Source organism: Camellia sinensis, chromosome 6 (genome assembly GCF_055761805.1).
Source record: "Camellia sinensis isolate YWXY chromosome 6, ASM5576180v1, whole genome shotgun sequence".
In the NCBI taxonomy this organism is placed as follows: Eukaryota; Viridiplantae; Streptophyta; class Magnoliopsida; order Ericales; family Theaceae; genus Camellia; species Camellia sinensis.
Genome location: NC_138966.1, coordinates 21,800,795 through 21,819,429, shown reverse-complemented (window position 1 = coordinate 21,819,429; position 18,635 = coordinate 21,800,795). Strand labels below are relative to the sequence as shown.

At 39.6% G+C, this 18,635-nt stretch overlaps 1 non-coding gene across 1 annotated transcript; it reads right to left on the bottom strand.

Moving 5' to 3' along the window:
- Positions 1–362: 362 nt before the first annotated feature.
- On the bottom strand, positions 363–7,272 carry LOC114260437 (uncharacterized). Its single transcript, XR_014332012.1, has 2 exons — positions 6,636–7,272; positions 363–4,074 (listed from the first exon to the last, which is right to left on the bottom strand). It is a non-coding gene; the product is annotated as an uncharacterized LOC114260437 (transcript).
- Positions 7,273–18,635: the final 11,363 nt, after the last annotated feature.

Genomic DNA, 18,635 nt, shown 5'->3' with positions numbered 1-18,635 from the left:
ATAGATAGGTCTACAATACAACTATGTGAGATGATGAAATCAGCAAGGAGACTCAGATGAGTTCGGCAGCTGTCATAACCATAAATCTGAACCAGAACCTTGATAACCATCAGATGCATTCAATCTACAATCTAAATTCTAAAGCACTGGTTCTAAATAGTGCAAGTAACAGTAATATTATTTCCACTATAGGAAACTCTCTGAGCAACACATGAGACAAGTAGAGTTTAACAACTCACAATTAGTTGACCTGGAAAACTAAGCAGTAATAGATGAAATAGAGACCATATTACTTGAGGTAGATATATGTTCCACCTGATAATAGATTGGAGTACGAAGATCATGCCAAACATCAAGCCGAGTAAAAGGTAAATACATATATTGCATATCAAAAGGCCAATGGAAATACACCCAGACATGCACTTACTAAAAACTACTCGACATTTAAAGATGATGTCACTGGTGTATCAAGAAGATAAATCTAGCCCTTCTTTTGAACACACAACAAAACATTTAGCAACAGAACTTGGTCCTTATTACACTTTCACATATCTTGAAAGCACCATGTGAATTGGTCCTTGGGGGTCTGTAGCATTTTTGTTATGTTTGGGCATAGCTAGTTAAAAACAACTACAAACTCAAAAGCATCAGTTACACAGGTAAATGGTCAACACTCAAAATCTATAAAAATACTTAAAAAAAACACAAGCTTTACGCGTCATAGCGCTTCATATGATGATTATTCCCTTGTAGCAACAAATGCACTTCTGTAGGTGCCCTTATTCTTCTGTTACGTTCCATCTTCTATGGCGGTGTGGCTTTGGAGACATTTGAGCTGTCTTCACAAGAGCTTACCATGTGGCTTGCAGAGAGGGGTCTGTTGGTGGTTGCAGAGGGAGCCGACCCAAAAGCTCCATATATGTTGTCCAGAGAGTTCCTCTATGCAGTTATTAGCTTCTAGAAAATGAAATACTCCATTTTATGTTGCATTCTTGTAACATTGGTGTTGAAACATTCGCTCTCTTCCAACTATCGGAAAACCATAACCAATGCCAACCTTTTGCTCTCCTCCTCCTCCACTAACAAACGCAACACTGTTGGGGGAAGAACGAGGTATCCGAACACAATTGAGGTATGTAGATTGCTCTATATATATGTAGATTGTTGTGCTCATTGCATGTTTGGCGTTGTGTGATAGAAATGTGCATACATTTTGTGATCCATATGAATTGAATGTGGTCTTTTATTGAACTAACATAAACCAAAACACTAGATTCTTGTTTCTTACATATGTTGCTTGTGGTTCATCAATGGTGAATCAGGCAATGGTGACAACTTTTTGTGTTTTGTTTTTTTGTTTTAGTTTTGAGCTGTTTCCTGTTTTAGTTGTTTATTTTTTGGTTGTGGAAGTGAGGCTTGTGTTTTGTGTTGTTTTTAGTTTTGACCGGTTTCCTGTTTTAGTTGTTTAATTTTTGGTTGTAGAAGTGAGACAAATGTATCTGCCCCCTTTTTATGTAGCTCATAGTAGGAACCAAAGGGCTAGGTGACCTATGTTTACATAAACATTAGCAAGATCTGTGTCAAAAATCAGTTTTAGTTTCCATCTTTAGTATTCATTGTGGACAATGGTTCAAAATTTAAATTGGGATTTAGAGTGTTAGATTTCCTTAGGACTGCCCCCGTTGGCTTTCAGACATTCCCATTCGAACAAACATTCTATCTATGTCCCCAAATAATTATACTTCTTCCTAATTTTCTGTGAGTATTTTGTAGGAATTCTTTTAGGAATTGCCACATTTTGAAATTCCAACAGTAGATACACCCTATGTTACTAGAAAACGGTAATACCCTAACAATTTAAGTATTGGTACGCATGTTCCGAACAATGGTACACCTTCGTTCCAAAATAGTAAATTTAGGCCTCGTTTGGGAACAGGCTAATTTAGTAACTTTTTGGCTAATTGGCTAAAAAGGTAGGTAAAAAAAACTTGTATATTTGGGATGACTTTTTGACTAATTACGAAAAGCTGTGCAAAAAGTAAAGAGAAGCCGTAATTGTTGACTTTTTGGTATAACTAATTGGCTAATTGGCTAATTTAGTAACTTTTTGGCTAATTGGCTAAAAAAGTAGCATCACAAACGAGGCCTTAGTGATCCAAAGTGATCCCAAAAGTTTTTTCCAATATGTTTCTTTACGTGGTAGGAGGAAAAAAATCAAATATATGAACTAAAATCTAAGGTGAGTTGAGTTTTGACAAGAGACAAAAAAATAAAAAAATGAGTCATAATTTTCATAGAAATGATTTGCTACATGAAAAAAAAAAAGAAAAAAAAAATTTGAATGCCTAATAGTTAAAAGAAAATTACTCTTGAAGTACCTTCAATTTTTAAGTATAATATATATAACTCTACTCCTATCATACCACGTTTTAGAGCATATGGCGTACCACAGTCCCGTTCAATGTACTGGACTGATCCGCATTCTAGGTAACATAGGATACACCTATTGGTAATGAGGTACCTTGTATTTTTTGTTTCAGGTCTTAAATTATGTTCGGAAAGATCTCCCAACCACAGAAAAGAAGGATCGATTACAGTTATTGGATAAATTACAGGTATTTTATTGTAAATCAAAACTGTAGTTTTTTTTGGCCTTGGCATGAGGTAAAAACAGATAAGAAAAATTATTCTTCACAGACATCCATCCACACAGTTTTTTTTTTCTTTTTTTATTTAAGGATCTTTCACTGCTAGAGATAATGTTTTAGGATATTATTTTGGTATAGCAATGTTACTTAATCCAACAAAGGAGTATACTTTTCTACAACGACAAATATCAGTCTAAGTTAAAGTGTCCCTATACAGAAAAGCTTGCTTTCTTCACATAAACTGCACTGTAATTTCATTAGTTGGTCATCAGCTTGGTAAGATACTGAACATAAGATCGCACCTAAAAAGCAAATATATATATTATTGGTAAATTATGGAGACTCAAACTTAATTCTCTTTATTGGGAGGATGCGACCGTAGTCACTGGAGAATCAAGATATGGTTTTATGGCCAATTTTCTAACTTAATGTCTGCTTTCCACTTGCCACTAAGAAACTAAGACAAGTGGCTTTGATTGTAAAGCACAGCAGATGGTATAATCTGTTCAAATCAATTGTAGTAGCATACATATGGACAACTACGTTTTAAAAATATCATTCTCCTCTTTGTTATTTGTATTTTCTTTTTTTCTTTTCTTTGATGTTTATTTTAATTTAAAAGTAACAAGGATTTACATGAAAGATGTATGGTAGTCTTTTCCTATGCCTATACAAACGCTTCAACGCGGGTGAAACATTCCAATCAATTCATTGCAATTGCAATTTCTTGTATATGGACTATGCAGATTATTGTCTCTATGAATTATTTGGTGTTTTTGGTGATAGCAATGCGCCTACATGTTGTGTTGCACATTAATCCCAATGTGGTCCTCTCTTTGAATGATAGTTACCAAATCTCAAAATGTGTCCATGTGGATTTTGCATTTAGTGCATTGACTGAGAAACAGACCTAGGCTGCATTGGCATTAGCACTATAACTAAATCTTTTTTTGTTGCTATTGATAGGGCATTGTTTGGGTAAAACTATTGTCTGTTTATTATTAACTTTTTTTAAGTTCAATTCTGAATATAATACCAATCAGAGCCTATTTGTTGCGTGGAAATTCAAGTTAGGAATTCCAAACTTCTAGCAATTGGGGGGAAAAAATTAAAAAATTTAATCAATTGTTTAACAAAATTCTGTCTACCAACACAACAATTCCCATAAAATGCAGGAGTTAGAAATTCTTACATGCACCCCAAAATAGCAATCTTGATGCAAACGAATTGAGGTTCAAAAAGTTGAACCATCAAGAGACAGTCCCTAGGCCAAAAAAAAAACAATATTTTGTATGGTGCTACAGGGTGTGACCAAGTGTAACTCTATCACTAATGTATAATTAAAGATCCAAAAGCTAGGTTTCCATTCCTTCTGGTAATGCTTTATCTGTTAGTCCCAAGCAAGAGATCAAGAATTGTACCTATCCTGTTCAATACAATGACATATATAAATATGCAGGCAAAAAGTTATGGTGGTGCTTGTGAAGGCAATGAAGAACTCAAAAAAGTGCTCTATGCTAGACCTCTGTAATGTCTTTATCTGATTCATTTGACCGCTTGATATGGATCTAATTTTTATTTTATAATTTTTTATGATGGTCATGAATTTGAGGATTAAATCCTTAAAACACTGGTTGCTTGTTTTTAGATTAATGGTTCTGATTGTGTGGTGGGCATGGTCCAGAAGTGCTGCAGCAACTGCTGAAAGCTTCTCAAGATAAAAGGTGACCTGATATATACGAGATATTTGTAGAGAATGAAGAGCAGAAGTAGCAGTCATTGAAAACCTTTTGCTAGTCCATTTTACCGTCACACAACTATTCTTGTTTCAGGTTCAAACTGAATGACGTTCATATATGCTTCAAAACATAATTATCATGTCATTCCTATATTATGTCAACCAACAGCAATGCGACCCCCATGCACAGAGCGCGTGTGTGGGTGGGGGGGGGGGGGGGAATAGTGAAAAGAAACGCATTCATAAGCTTCCCCCCCCCCCCCCCTCCCCAAAAAAAAAAAAAAAAAAAAAAAAAGGCTCCAACATCTACAGAAACTCTATATGGAAATTCATTACCAAAAAGGAAAAAAATAAGGTTTTTATTTTTTTTTATTTTTTCAACTCGTTCCTTGCCAAGCACCTGGCCATTTAACAATCAAACAAACTAAGAGAAAAAACCAAAAATTAATGCTGTGGTGCCCATGAAATAAGTTCTTAAACATAGATAAATGCCACAGATTGTTTGGTTCAACTTCACAATCAGGCTTCTATTCCAGCTAATCAAGATCCACTCTTGTGTGGACCTGCATTATATTTCACACTCCTATTCTTTCTAGACAATGTCAGCATCACATCCATTTTAGCCACTGTTAAAATAAAAAAAAATTAAGATAAACATAAGTAGCTAACAAGTTTTGTCACAGTGAGTTCACCAGCTTCCCAGCATGACTGCCTAGCCTACCATGTCAATGTCAGACTGGAAAAAGTAAATTGCAAGGACCAAATTAGAACACAACCTTGTCAATCAAAACAACTAAAGATATTAGTTTTTGATAAACTAAGGTTGTGATAAGAAAATTGGTCAGCAAATAACCCGAAATATGATCTGACATCACTCACTTCTATTACCTAAAATGGGATAAAGGGCAACTTAGGCCTGAAGGTGAGATTTTATTAACAATAGGTAAACTGATCCCGTTATCTTTCACTCAGCTCTGCCTTTAATATATTCCCATCTCCAAGATCTGGATAAGGCCACCGTTTGTTGGCTGCAAAGCAAATAAGATTAATGTTCTCTCTCTCATTTAGGCAAAGTCTGATTCTCCCTTCGATCCTCTAGACAAAACCCTGGCCAATTAAGGCATAAACTAAGGGTTACATAAATAAAAATAGAGAGAGAGAGAGAGAGAGAGAGAGAGATAGAGAAGACATTACTATCCTCTAATCGCCAAATTCAACTGCTTAATGCCTAATCCTGAATGACTGTTTCATGGCTGTCACCTATACGAATAGATCTCCACGTCTCAACCACCAAATGCATGTAAGCAGCAATTCATTCCTAGATGGGCTGATGGGGTTAATTCTGCAAAATTGACAATCCAAAATCAACTTGATGAAACAGCACATAACACTCACACCTCACGGCAACAAAGATTAGATCTCATAATATCCACAAAGTAACCTCATCTATACCGGGACTCCGGGAGAACTAAGTCCTCTATTGCCAACCTAACCTCGAAGAAAAGATTAACTTTTTCAAACCCATTTCTATTCTAGAACCTAGCTATCTCTATAAGAAAATCTAGGCCATTCATCAAACTCTGACCAAGTACCCTGAAGACACACTAGCAATTTGTAAGGTTCTATAATGGTGAATCAAGAAAAAAAATGGGTGTTTCCTATCCATTGTTCAGCCTTAATCCATTTGTTTCATATGTCAAACATCACATTCTCCCTGTGCATATGCATTTCACAATTTTCACTCCCAACTACAAAACTTTTCTCCCTAGGATCTTCAAGATAACATCAATTGTACACCAGCCCACAAGTTTATGGCAAATTGCAAGCCCATAACCTCCCAACTAAACCCCTTAGCAACAAAGAATTTATACTTAAATTGTTCCAATTCCAACCTCTAAAAGAAAGCTAAGATTAAAAAAAAAAAAAACTGAACAGATCTTTCATAGTAAACTAAAGCTCCATAAAATCGAGAACAAGGCCATGCAATAACTCTATACTGCAAACAATCCCCAAATTTTTTAGCTACACAAGAAAATGTAAACCACAATATTTCACACATTGACTCCGAAGACAAGAAAAACTCATGCCCAATATTTCTTGTGTCTCCTTCCATTTAATACCCCCAATTTGAAATGAAGTAACGGCAAAATTCAAGAATCAAAAATTAACTTCTTTGATCGATAATAAGAAACTTGAACACATTAACATGATCTTCTACATCAATTTCGAGTACAAAATGAAGAAATTACCGTAATCAGTGACGATTCTGATTGCCTTGTTCCTTGGCAATCTGCTCTCTTTGTTTCTCGGCAAGCTTATTGAGAGCCGATTGCACAGCGTCACGCCCGCCAATAAGCAAACGAGTAATGATTTCTGGATCTTTCTCAAACCGGGCCGCCTCGAACTCCTTTCGGGCATTTTCTCTGAGAACGTCACGCCACAACATGCCTCGTGTGTCTGACCAGATGAAGAACCGAGTGGCTCGAAAGATGTCTCGGTAGAGACTCAGTGCCTCACGACGAGTGCTGGTGAGTCGCTGCCGAGTCAATTGCTCATTTTCTTCATCATCCTTGTAGTTTTTCTCTTTCTTCACAACGTGTCTGTCCAATAGCTCATCAATTGTGTCTGGGCCATTGTGTAACAAACGCCGGTGGCGGATGGCAAGGTTGATGCGCCTATGGTATAAAAAATTTGCGAGGTTTCGGCATTTTTCAACCTTGGCAGTCATCTTTGCTTGGTGCTATGGGCGGTTGGGTCGATATGGCTAACAAAACAAATTTGGAGAGCAAAACAAGGGGTAATTATTGACTAGTGAAGGAGATGATTCCTAGTGAAAATTTTTACGCAAAATTGTTGACTCATCCATGTTAGAAGACGAGATGATTCATTTAACTAATATTAGACAATATTCTGATAATTAAAAGTTAATTTTTTAATTTATTTTTAAAAAAATATATAAAAAAATATGAGTGATATATGATTCAAAATAAATTAAAAATTGACTTTTAACTTTTTTTTTTTTTTTAATTCTTCCCAAAAGAACCCATGTTTCGAAAACAACTTAAGTTTATAATAGGATTGGCCTTACATAGGATAAATTACATAAGGTAAACCATCATCGACGGAACAAGTGCTGCTCAGGCTCGATGGCCTATTTTGGTGATTTAAACAATTCATCTTGTGGGAACTGTGGTGAAGTAATTTGGAAATACTCTTTGATCCAGACAAATGATCTTGATCCTCAAGTTGCTACCTGAAATGGAAATGAACATTCCGGTCGGGAGTGCCGAAACTAGCACTCTGACAGACAAATCAGTATTCTCTCAAGTTTTCTTCTCTCACAAGTTTTTTTTTTTTTTTTACATACCTCACTTTGGTTGACGCTTCTCATTTTTATATTGTTCTCTAAGGGCCCATTTTCCCATCATCACCTTTCACCATCGTATCTGGGACCCCCAGATACGCTAGAAGGTTTTCAACATACTTGGCCCGCGGGATAGATTCTACTCGGTCTTAATCTTGTTCAGACGAGTCTGGTCATGCCGAGTTAGCCTCACCAGTCTTCTCGACGTCCTATTTGAACCGCTTAACTAAGGGCACTTTTATTCGGCCCCCACAATTTCTCCCCAAACATTCGAATAACATATTTACTCGGCGTGTTTGGTTTCTCGGCCAACGAAACAAAAAACCCTCGAAAGACAGAGATACGGCGGTTGCACTCCTTTTCGTACTAATTCGTCAGAGCCATCAAAGCAGACGCACTACTTAAATCATTACAACTTCCCACCCCTTCGTATTTGACATTCATTTAATACGTTTTTGAAATCTGTACCTCCGTATACACTTGAATCAAAAGGCTATTAACATTATTTAAGCCCGTATACTCTTGAATTGAAAGGTTATTAACATCCTTTGAGCATCCTTTACATCAACCTCCTTCAAGACCTCTGCAACCCCACTTCTTACCGTTCGTCTTCTTCCTCAGCCTGTAAGTCCCCTTTCTCTTCTCATTCTATTCTTCATTTCAGTTTCCCTGCGTGTTTTGCTTTTGTCTTTTGTACACGTTGTTTTCATTTCATCTCAAATGGCAAGGCATTTGAATGTTCTCATTTCTGATAATCGAGTTACAGCCTTCCGTCGTCACTTTTCAATTCCAAACGAAGTTCACTTATCCCTTGTTTCAGACAATGTGGTGGACATGGACAGGGCCAACACAAGCACCATTAACTTTTCTCTTTTGGCGATTGTAGAGGGTGGAGTTCGATTCCCCCTCCATCCTCTTCTTAGGACAGTCCTACGTTACTGGGGATTAATTCCCTTCCAGCCAAATGTGAACTTTTACCGTATAATCATGGACATAGTAGAATTGAATCACCAACTGGGTCTTAACCTAGGAATCACAACTAATCGACACTACTACGTTGTGGCGAAATCAACCGGTCGGCAAGGCCATTACTTTTTAGGAGCCAAGGATGTTGGCCATCATTTGGTAACCATACTCGCTAGCTCTGGCAAAAGGGTTGATGATGTTATGGTCATCGTCCGAGGTAATTGGGAATTCGACGAAGGAGAAGATCACCAAGACCCAGTGCCAAGGCAGTAGGGCAAACCAGGTGGCCGGTTGGAATTGCTAACATGTCTTAAAATGAACAGTTTATTCAGCTTAGATACTGTGCTGATCACTTGTGTTTCTTGCAGGCAACGACTTGAAAAGAGCATTGACATCCGCGGACGAAGCCGTTTTAGAGCAGGTTAACTCAATTACAAAGGCTATGCAAACCTTCAAGGACAAGGGCGTGCAGCCCACATTTTGCTGAGATTCGATCCAACTTACTCCACCTTCTCGGTTGCAAATAATATCCCTATGCCGACACACGAATGGCAGCTTACTGCACTTATCTTCCCTGGCTACAAAAATCTAAGGGATATTGGTATCAAGGGTTTCGACGCCGGCGAAGAGATCGGCGAGGAGGTTGGTGAAGACGTACAATCGGAGGACCGTGCAGGGGACCAAGAGTTGAATAGAGAAATTGACTTGGCGTTTAAGCATATCGACCCAGACCATTGCACCGTGTAACAGCGCCCGCGTGGGGGGCCTCGATGCTACAGTTCGGACTCGATTTGTGTCACGGTTCTTAATCTGAACCAAAGAGTCCAAATCTGGCAAATCGTTTTGAGAAACAGATTTTTGAAAAAGTAGTGCCAAACATGGACTGCTTTGCCAGATACAGAGTCGCCACCTAAATATTTTAAAATGGGAGAATTTAGGAAACCCTGACTCGGTGCCGAAGGCCACATGTCCGTCATCACCGGAGTTGTCTCGGCTCGGGAGCTTGGGTACGATCGGGGAAGGTCAGCTATGAGCACCCCCTTTCGCCCGGTCCGAAGATCGGCCTCTACTAACCGTGATATCCGTTTTTGAAAACTTTACGTGTTCTTATTCCATTTATTAGCCTAGAATTACTATGTTATGCGCACAGCAAACAAGTATAGACTAGATTGCCTAATTTGGAAATAAACATTGCATATCCGTTTGGTTTGAAAATGCTTTGGAATTTGCTACTCGCAAGTAGGCTAAAATACGGATTTCAACGAGTTCTTCCAACTCAAACAATCCAACCTTCACCCACAGGCATCCAAAACAGTTTAACACATAAGCATCTAGCCACATGTTAAGCATGCTTGTCATGGTAACATTCACACTCATGCGATATGCTAAAGCGGAAATACTTACCTAGTACTCCGTGCCAAAACAAAGAACTTGTTAGCAAACATGCATGATCCAAGTCCATGTGAAGTGCCTAATGCATCGCATACAAAATGTTGCTAGAATAGGCTCGGCTATCCTAAACATGTCATGTGAAAATGCACAATTATCACGTATTCAGTTTGAAAATTGAAGTATTGATGCAATTAGCGTGATGTACCGAGCCTAATGCATGCAATACAAATGCATGGATGCACACATGCATAGCATAAGGTATGCTAAATTAGACGTGCCCTAATACTAACCATTAAAGCGGGTAAGTAAAAGGGAAGAAAGAAGTGGGGATTGGAAGACATTCACACACCCACACACACTTATTACAGATTTGCCCTCGCTCGGAGGGACCGAATAAATATTACAAATTAATTAACTACGCAAGCTAATTAAATATTACAAATTAACTAATTTAATTAACAAATTAAATTAAATTAATTAAAGCAGGAAAGCGTCTCGGGAAACGCGCCACCATGCGCAAGCTGCCTCTGTTTTCCTCCCTTTCCTCCTCTGGAGGCTGTCAAAGCCTCAGGACTGCATCCTTGGACAGGAGGGATCATCACCGGCTGAATGAAACTTCCACCGGCAGTGTAGTATGTCCATCGGCACAAAATAGGGTCTGTCGGCAGAGAAAATTGTGCCGGTCGGCACATTAAACTGCCGGTCGGCAGAGTATTCCTGCAGAACCTGCAACTCACAGCAACAGAGGGCAAAACAAGGCATGGCAGCATATTTCAAGGCATGTATGCACCAACCATGTCTCTTATCATTGTAATGACTCAAAGGGACACGTGCCTCGGTTCTCGGACCACCAATCACGCATTTCCATGCATGATGGCCCAAAGAACCAAGTATGCAACTTTGGTTTCAAATGCAATGCAAACCAATCAAACAAAACTCCCAATCCCTATCACCCAAGTCAAGGGACAAGGAATGCATGCAAGATGCAATGCAACCTAGGCATACAAGCTAGGAATGCAACATGGCATGGCAAGGCACTTATGCAAGCATACAAGCATACATATGGCAATGCAAATGGATGGCAAGATGGGCTTATACATGAATTAGGCAACTCTAAAATAGGCCTAAAACAGTAGCCATAGTGCTATAAAACGAAGGCTAAATGGCATGCACACACACATGCACATAAGGGCCAACATTCAAGCACACTTGAAAGGAGGAAACATGGACAATTGGCATGCAACACGAGCCCTAAAATTATGTTATAAAATGATGCCAAATCAAGTTATAAATCAAGCCAAAACATGCAAAGAGTAGTCCAAGTGTTCAAGGCAAATCAATGATGCATTGAACTACACTTATCATGATCAAACATGGCATGCATTAAGCAACTAAAAATAGATTTTTAGCATGTTAAAACAAGGCCAAAGGACTCCTTAGATGGCATCTAAGTGGCCCAAATACAAAGGCATACACCATGGCCAAAACATGAAGCATTGCAACACATGCTTCCAAAGCATTAAAGAGACATGCAAGGCAATCAAACAAGCATGGAAATGGGACTGAAATAGCATGCAAGACGATTCCAAATCATCAAATTCATGCAAAGATGGCATGCTACACATGCACATACTCAAGGCCAACAAGCCCAAATACAAAGGAGCTATATAATGCATGCAAAGATCAACCCAAACGACTATGGACAGAGCTAAAGCATGGCAAAATAAGCACATAAACTTCACAAATGCAAGCCTAAAACATGCTCCAACAAAGGCTAACAACCTAGAACATGTTAAGGCACAAATAAGGCATTACATGGCAACTATGCTAAACATGCATAAGGTTCCAAAACCAACTTGAAATCATGTTATATCATGGATATATAAGCATGAAAAACAAACCAAACATGCTCAACACACACTCAAGCATAGGCTTCTTTAAGAGGCCAAAATATGCCCTTTTCAAGGACAACAAGGAGAGGGGGTGGCCCTCTCCTTCTTGGGACTTCAAAGCATCATCTTCACCACTGAAATCCCTCAAGATTTCAGTGGTGAAGAGACCTCAACACTAAAATCCCGGAGCTAACACAAAATGGCTCAAAATGAGGCCTTTTGAGGCCTAAGGGTGGTCAACACCCCTCAAACAACAAAACACTCTTAATAAACAATAAACAGGGCTTAAAAATAGAACTTTTTTATGTTATACAATAATCACAAAAACAGCTCTAAGACTAGTAGAAAATTGATGCAAAAAATGGGGAAAAAAGGACTAGTTTCTCACCCTTGATGCCTTCTTCAACAATGGTGCTCCAATGGCCTCCTTGAGCTTGAATCCAAGACCAAAACTTCAAAACACACTCTTTAGAACCTCAGCTCCTAGAGGAAGGTGAAACACTAGGTGTTTGTGTGCAATAATGAGACACAAAACACCTAGTGTGCAAAATGAGAAGGAAAGAGAGATAGGTGAATGTATCTAACCCTAACCCTAGAAAACCAGAGCTCTCCTCTGTCTTCTCTCTCTCAAAAATGTCTAAGCCTCTCTCCTTTTTTCCTTAGAGAGAGCTCTCCCTATAAGCCTCTTGTAAAGCTTACAAGACAAGCTTTGCAAGAGGGAGATCCCTCCATACACGTGTATGGAGGGGAGCAAAAGTTATACAGCTGTCCAAAAATATCTGCAAAAGCAGATGAACAGCAATCGGCCGGCAAAAAATGCCATCTTGGCCAAACAAAGTGCCGACCGGCACAAAAAAGTGCTGACCGGCAACAAATAGTGCCGACCGGCAAACTAAATTGCCGGTGGCAGCAAAAACCAGCCGGTGGCACCTAGCCACTGCCGGTGATGGGTGGGGATGGTCTACAAGCCCCACTCTGCCTCTCAAAGGCAAGATGCAAGTGTTTGGTGCAAAACCAGACACTAAACGGTCGAGTTCGGGGATCCTGAGGCGGGGCGCGTGAGCCGAGACCTCCGGGAACTCCAAACGAACACAAACATGGATAATCACCGAGTGTTCAAACGGTGACGTCCAAGTCTTGAGGACGGTCAAAAATGGGGTGTCTACACACCGATCTCCCTTCTATTTCCGGGCGAGTAGACTTATCTGCTCTAGAGGACGATATCTTTACCAGCTTAGAAAATCTTCTCGGGGCCAAATCCGAAGCCGAAGAGATGAGTAGAGAATCACTTGCTCAATTTGCCAGGTGACGAAATGCAGAGAAAATGGCGGCCAGGAGGCAAGTTGGCAGTTCTGAGGGAAGCCAAATAGCGCTAACTCATGAGGTGCGTCAAGAATAAATGGCCCACAAAACAACTGTGGCTGAATTTATTCCTGAACAAAATCAAGCTGAAGTCTAAGGAGCCGATCTTACAAGACAGAAGTAACTTGCAGAGACTATAATCGATTTACTAGAGGAGCCGATTGAGAAACGGCCAAGGGCGGATATGCCGTCCGTCGAAGATGATTTGGCTGAGGCATTCGTCATCTAACCACGGATGAAGAATGCGCTGGTGCTCACCAATGGGTCGAGATCGGAGATCCCGCCATGGCCCTGAGTATGGCTTCGGCGCTCTGTTTGTCGGCAAACCGAGCAACTTGTCATCTCGATTGCCTTGGCAGCACAGTCGGCCATTTTGGTAAGTTATTAAAACACCTCAAATTTCCAAATAGCTTAAATACTTGTTCCTACTCAAACTAACTTCATTGCTTTTCCAGAAGGTGAGAAGGATCGCAGAGATTGGTCGTCGTCACTACGACATCGTAGAGCTATTCGGCGTCCTTGAATGCCAGCTAAAGGAAGAGAAGGGCAAAGCCATTGTGGCAATCGCCAATTTGTCTACAGCGAATGCAAAAGTCGAAGAAGAGTAGGCAAGGCAGTTACTGCTTAAGAGAAAGCTCAACACGCTGATTTGCTCCACAGAGCCGCCAAAGAGAGAGCTAACTTGATAGACAGCTCTCTAAAGTCGGCTCAAGAAGAAATCTCCCAGATGAAGGCCGATCTTGAAGTAGAGAAGAAGGCGAGAGAGCTCGTTGAGGCAGACGCGGCTAAAGCCTTTGATGTCGGCCAGCTGAAGGCCAAGGAGTTGTACGCTGATGAAGCCTTGAAGTTTGAGAATCGAGGGTTCAAACATGGATGACTCAAAGCTTTGGCGATTGCTGAGGTGACACTTGATCGGCCGATTCCTTATGAACAATTAGAAGTCGAACCGCTGGAATCGGATCTAGAGGATTTGGACTTTTGATTGGCCTTTTTTGTAATGGATATTCGGCTCTTATTAGTTTTAGTTAGCTTTGTTTTGTATGTAGGCCATTTTCATGTATAAAGTGGATGTACTCATATAGTTTATTAATGAAAATGTTCATTTTGTTAATGAATGTTAATCATTAAGTATTGAAAAACAAAAATATGCCATATCAATTAAGATCATGACTTTTACATCTTAATTCGGCAAAATGATTAAAGATAAGCCGAACAGATTAATAATAACTGCCAAATATATGGATGAAACATGTTCATGGGATCAAGTGGGACATTGTCTTTTTTCGGCAAAATCCTTGAAGACAAGTCGAATAGATTAATAAATCTGCCATTGCCCCAGCTGGTCATTGAGCATAACAGCCGAATATATGGACGAAACATGTTCATGGGATCAGGTGGGGCATTGTATTTATTCATCAAAATGCTTGAAGATAGGCCGAATATGTTAATAAATATGTCCTCACCCCAGCTGATCACTGAGCATAACCGCCGAATATATGGACGAATCATGTTCATTGGATCAAGTGGGGCATTGCAATTATTCGGCAAAATGCTAGAAGATAAGCCGAATAGATTAATAAATCTTCCCTTGCCCCAGCTAATCACAGAGCATAACCGCCGAATATATAAGTAAACAGTTGCTTCGTAAACGCTGCATCCATAATTAATAAGCGGGGGAGACCAGGCGCGTGTGGGGCTTGTGCTGTCATTAAATATATACTGCTTAGATCCAGCAAAGTGCGAGAAGGAAAAGAGCATTACGTCAACCTGAAGAGATTCGTATGTCAACAAAAATATTCATTAATAGAGGGGAAGGCAAGACGCTAGCTGAACTGGACTCAGAGATTAATCAAGGGGATGGTAGCGAACCCGCACGAACGGGTAATAGGACGTCGGAGGAGCGTGAGAGGCGTCGCTCCCCTCATCGTTGAAGCAAGTCTTCAAGAGGGAGCGAAGTAGAAAAGTCACCAAGGAGGGAGAAGCAACGACGATGGAGCTCCATGTCACGACCCAAACTCGCCCCTAAGGATTTAGCATCGTAACCGGCCAGTAATCCTTGGATTACAGAAGGCCTCTGAACGGAATAATATGTATAACAGGGGCTGCGGAAGCAAATATACAAAGTTACATAGTCCATAGAGCCGTGCAAATATATATGGGACAGAATATTTGAAACTTTCATATACATGTTTGCATACATACATATAAGGCATTAAAATACAGTAGCCTTACATCATCCAAGCCACATATACAAGATTCTTACGTATTCAGGCTAGACAAAAACATTTCAGAAATACAAAAGTCCCAATGACTACAAACTCGGGTAGATCTCAAAAGGAACCTCCACGGGAGGCATGATGGCTAGCTGACACCAAAACTCGCTAGGCGGTATCTCAGGCATGATCACGCGCTTGCCCACCTACATACATATAAATAATACAGTGAGCTAGAGCCTAGTGAATAATAACTAGGTAAAGGGTTTTAATGAATGATATCCAGCACAAGTTAGGATTCAGAATTTATATCAGAAACATATTCAGACTTCAAATCAGAAATAGATTTAGATACACACTCATGTTCATATTCAGATTTTTCATAAAATCATACGTGGTACACCCATTAACTGTCTTATCAACTTAGTCCAGAGACCCACATGCATAGTTGGTACCAACGACCATGAAGGTCTATATCTTGCGCGCAAGTAGCCATGATATTGTTACCCCCAAGCGAGGGCCACGTGAATATAGGCCTCGGTATTGTAACCCCCGGGCATGGGGCACGTGAATATAAGCCACAGTATTGTTACCCCTAGGCGAAGGCCACATGCAGATTGACTGCGGTATTGTTACCCCCAGGCGAGGGCCACGTGAACTAAGGGTGCCACAAATACATTTCAGAAAATTGGACATTCATTCGTAATTCATAAAATAGCATTTCAGAAAACAGATCATATCATATCAGTCTGAAAATACTTAAAGTTAAACATAATTTTACAGAGTTATTACTCATAGTTGCCTTCGGGTGCAGATAAACAGAGCAGATTAATCAAGTGGTTCGAGGACCTAGAGGCTTGAATCTACAAGAGTTGAAGTTGAAACCCTCAAATCTTCTCCACTTTGACAACAATTCCTAGCAATCCCTTGATTAGAGCCCAAAATCCTCAAGTCTTGAACTAATTCTCCATTCTCTTACTCTCTCTCACGTTTTTGGGGCTTAGAGGACTCAAAGATGCATGTAGATGAAGAAATGAGTGAGTGGAAGTGTTTTGTGTTCAATGAGACCACTAAGGCCTTAATTAGGCCATTAACAAAAGTGTACTTAATAAAGGCTAATTAGTGGACATTATTTTAATCTAATTTAATCATTCCAAATCAAATTTCAATAGAGCCTACCATAAAATTCTATAAATCCTAATTAGCACATAAATTAAGCCAATTTCTGATTCAGATGCCGACAAGGCCTTCCATTCACAAACCGAAACTAAAACATGAACAGATCTTTCCACAGCAGACAGATATAAACACAATAATGCAAAGCACACATGCAAATTAATTAAGAATCCCTCCTTAATTACTGTTAGGCATAATTAAGTACGGGTTAACGTTATGCAGGGATCGGGGTTGTTACACTCCAAGACTGGGAGTACATGTCATGACCCGAACTCGTCCCTAAGGGTTAAGGTCATAACTGACCAGTAATCAAGGGATTATCTGCAGCCTTAAACTTGATCAAACATACCTTCAATAGAATAAGGGGCCAAAACGGAAGCAGACTTAAAAATTTTGTCCAACGGGCTGTGCTTACATGATAAAACAAACATTCCATAATAACTCACACGTATAGGCAAAATTAACATTTCATGTATCCAGGACCTTTCAAACATATAGTCAACCTAACAAAAAGCTTATGTACATGATGATCCAACATATTCACCAAAATAACAAAAGGGAATTCAAAAGTAGAAGAAACAAAACAAGGTCTCATGCGAGAGACGGTCAGGCTGACTCCACAAAAACTTGACTCCCCTCATGCCTTTCACTAGGGCTGGGTTTGGACATCTCTTTGCTCACCTACACACACATAAATGAGAGTGGGTGATAGCCTAGTGAATAATATCAAAATAAAGGAATATATGAATGAAATTATAGAAATCATATCATATGACCTTAGACCCATTCATGATTCAATCTAATACATCAAACGGCCTTAGGCCTAATTTGTTTCTGTCAAACGGCCTCTGGCCCATTTCTTTATATCAAACAGCCTCTGGCCCAATCATTTATGTCAAACGGCCTCTGGCTCATTCATTCATATCAAACGGCCTTTGGTACAATTATTCATATCCAACGGCCTTTGGCCCAATCATTCATGTCAAACGGCCTCTGGCCCATTCATTCATATCAAACGACATTTGCTCCAATCATTCAGATCAAACGGCCTTTGGCCTAATCATTCATGTTAAACGGCCTTTAGCCCAATTCGTTTATGTTAGACGGCCTTTGGCCGAATTATTCTTTTCCAAATTCGTATCCATGTGTGTGTGTCATACCCATGATTATAATCACGTTCGTATTCAATTAGTCTTGTATAAAAGACTGTCATTCAGATTGTTCATTCATAATTCAAAGTACAAACCCATAAGGCTCACATAGAAGTAACATTGTGGAAAATAACGTACTTAAACATATATTTATTAAGATATTACTCACAGTGATCTGGCGATGATTTGCCCTCGCGATTGACCCTATATATATCATGATCATAACATATTGGGTCACAAACGATTCAATCCATTCTTAATATTTTTGCTTCTCTTAGGCCTCTTTCTTATCCTTTTAGGTCATTTACAATGCTTAATGTATGCCTAAGAGCGTTTAGAAATGAAAGAGAACGGAAAACAAAACACAAAGCAACTTTTCAAATTTTCTGAAACAAGGCCCTCCGCTTAAGCGGACCCCTTTGGTCTGCAAAAGTACTGGTTGCCTCATTTTCGCGCTCGAGTGTGATTTCAGACGCTCGAGCTGGAAGTCAAAATATGTGACTGGGCGCTCAAGCGTAACTCTTCCCGCTCAAGCGGATATCAATGTCTGCAAAATTTCTAGAAACTAGTATTTTACGCTCAAACGGCACTTTCCCCGCTCGAGCGGACATGACAAATTCTGGAATTTCCAGAACTGCATTTGAAGCTCAAACTTGATGTTCAAAGGTCCAGAGCTCGTGTTTTTGGTACAAAAACATGAAAGGTCATTGCATAACATGAGAACATAGGTAAT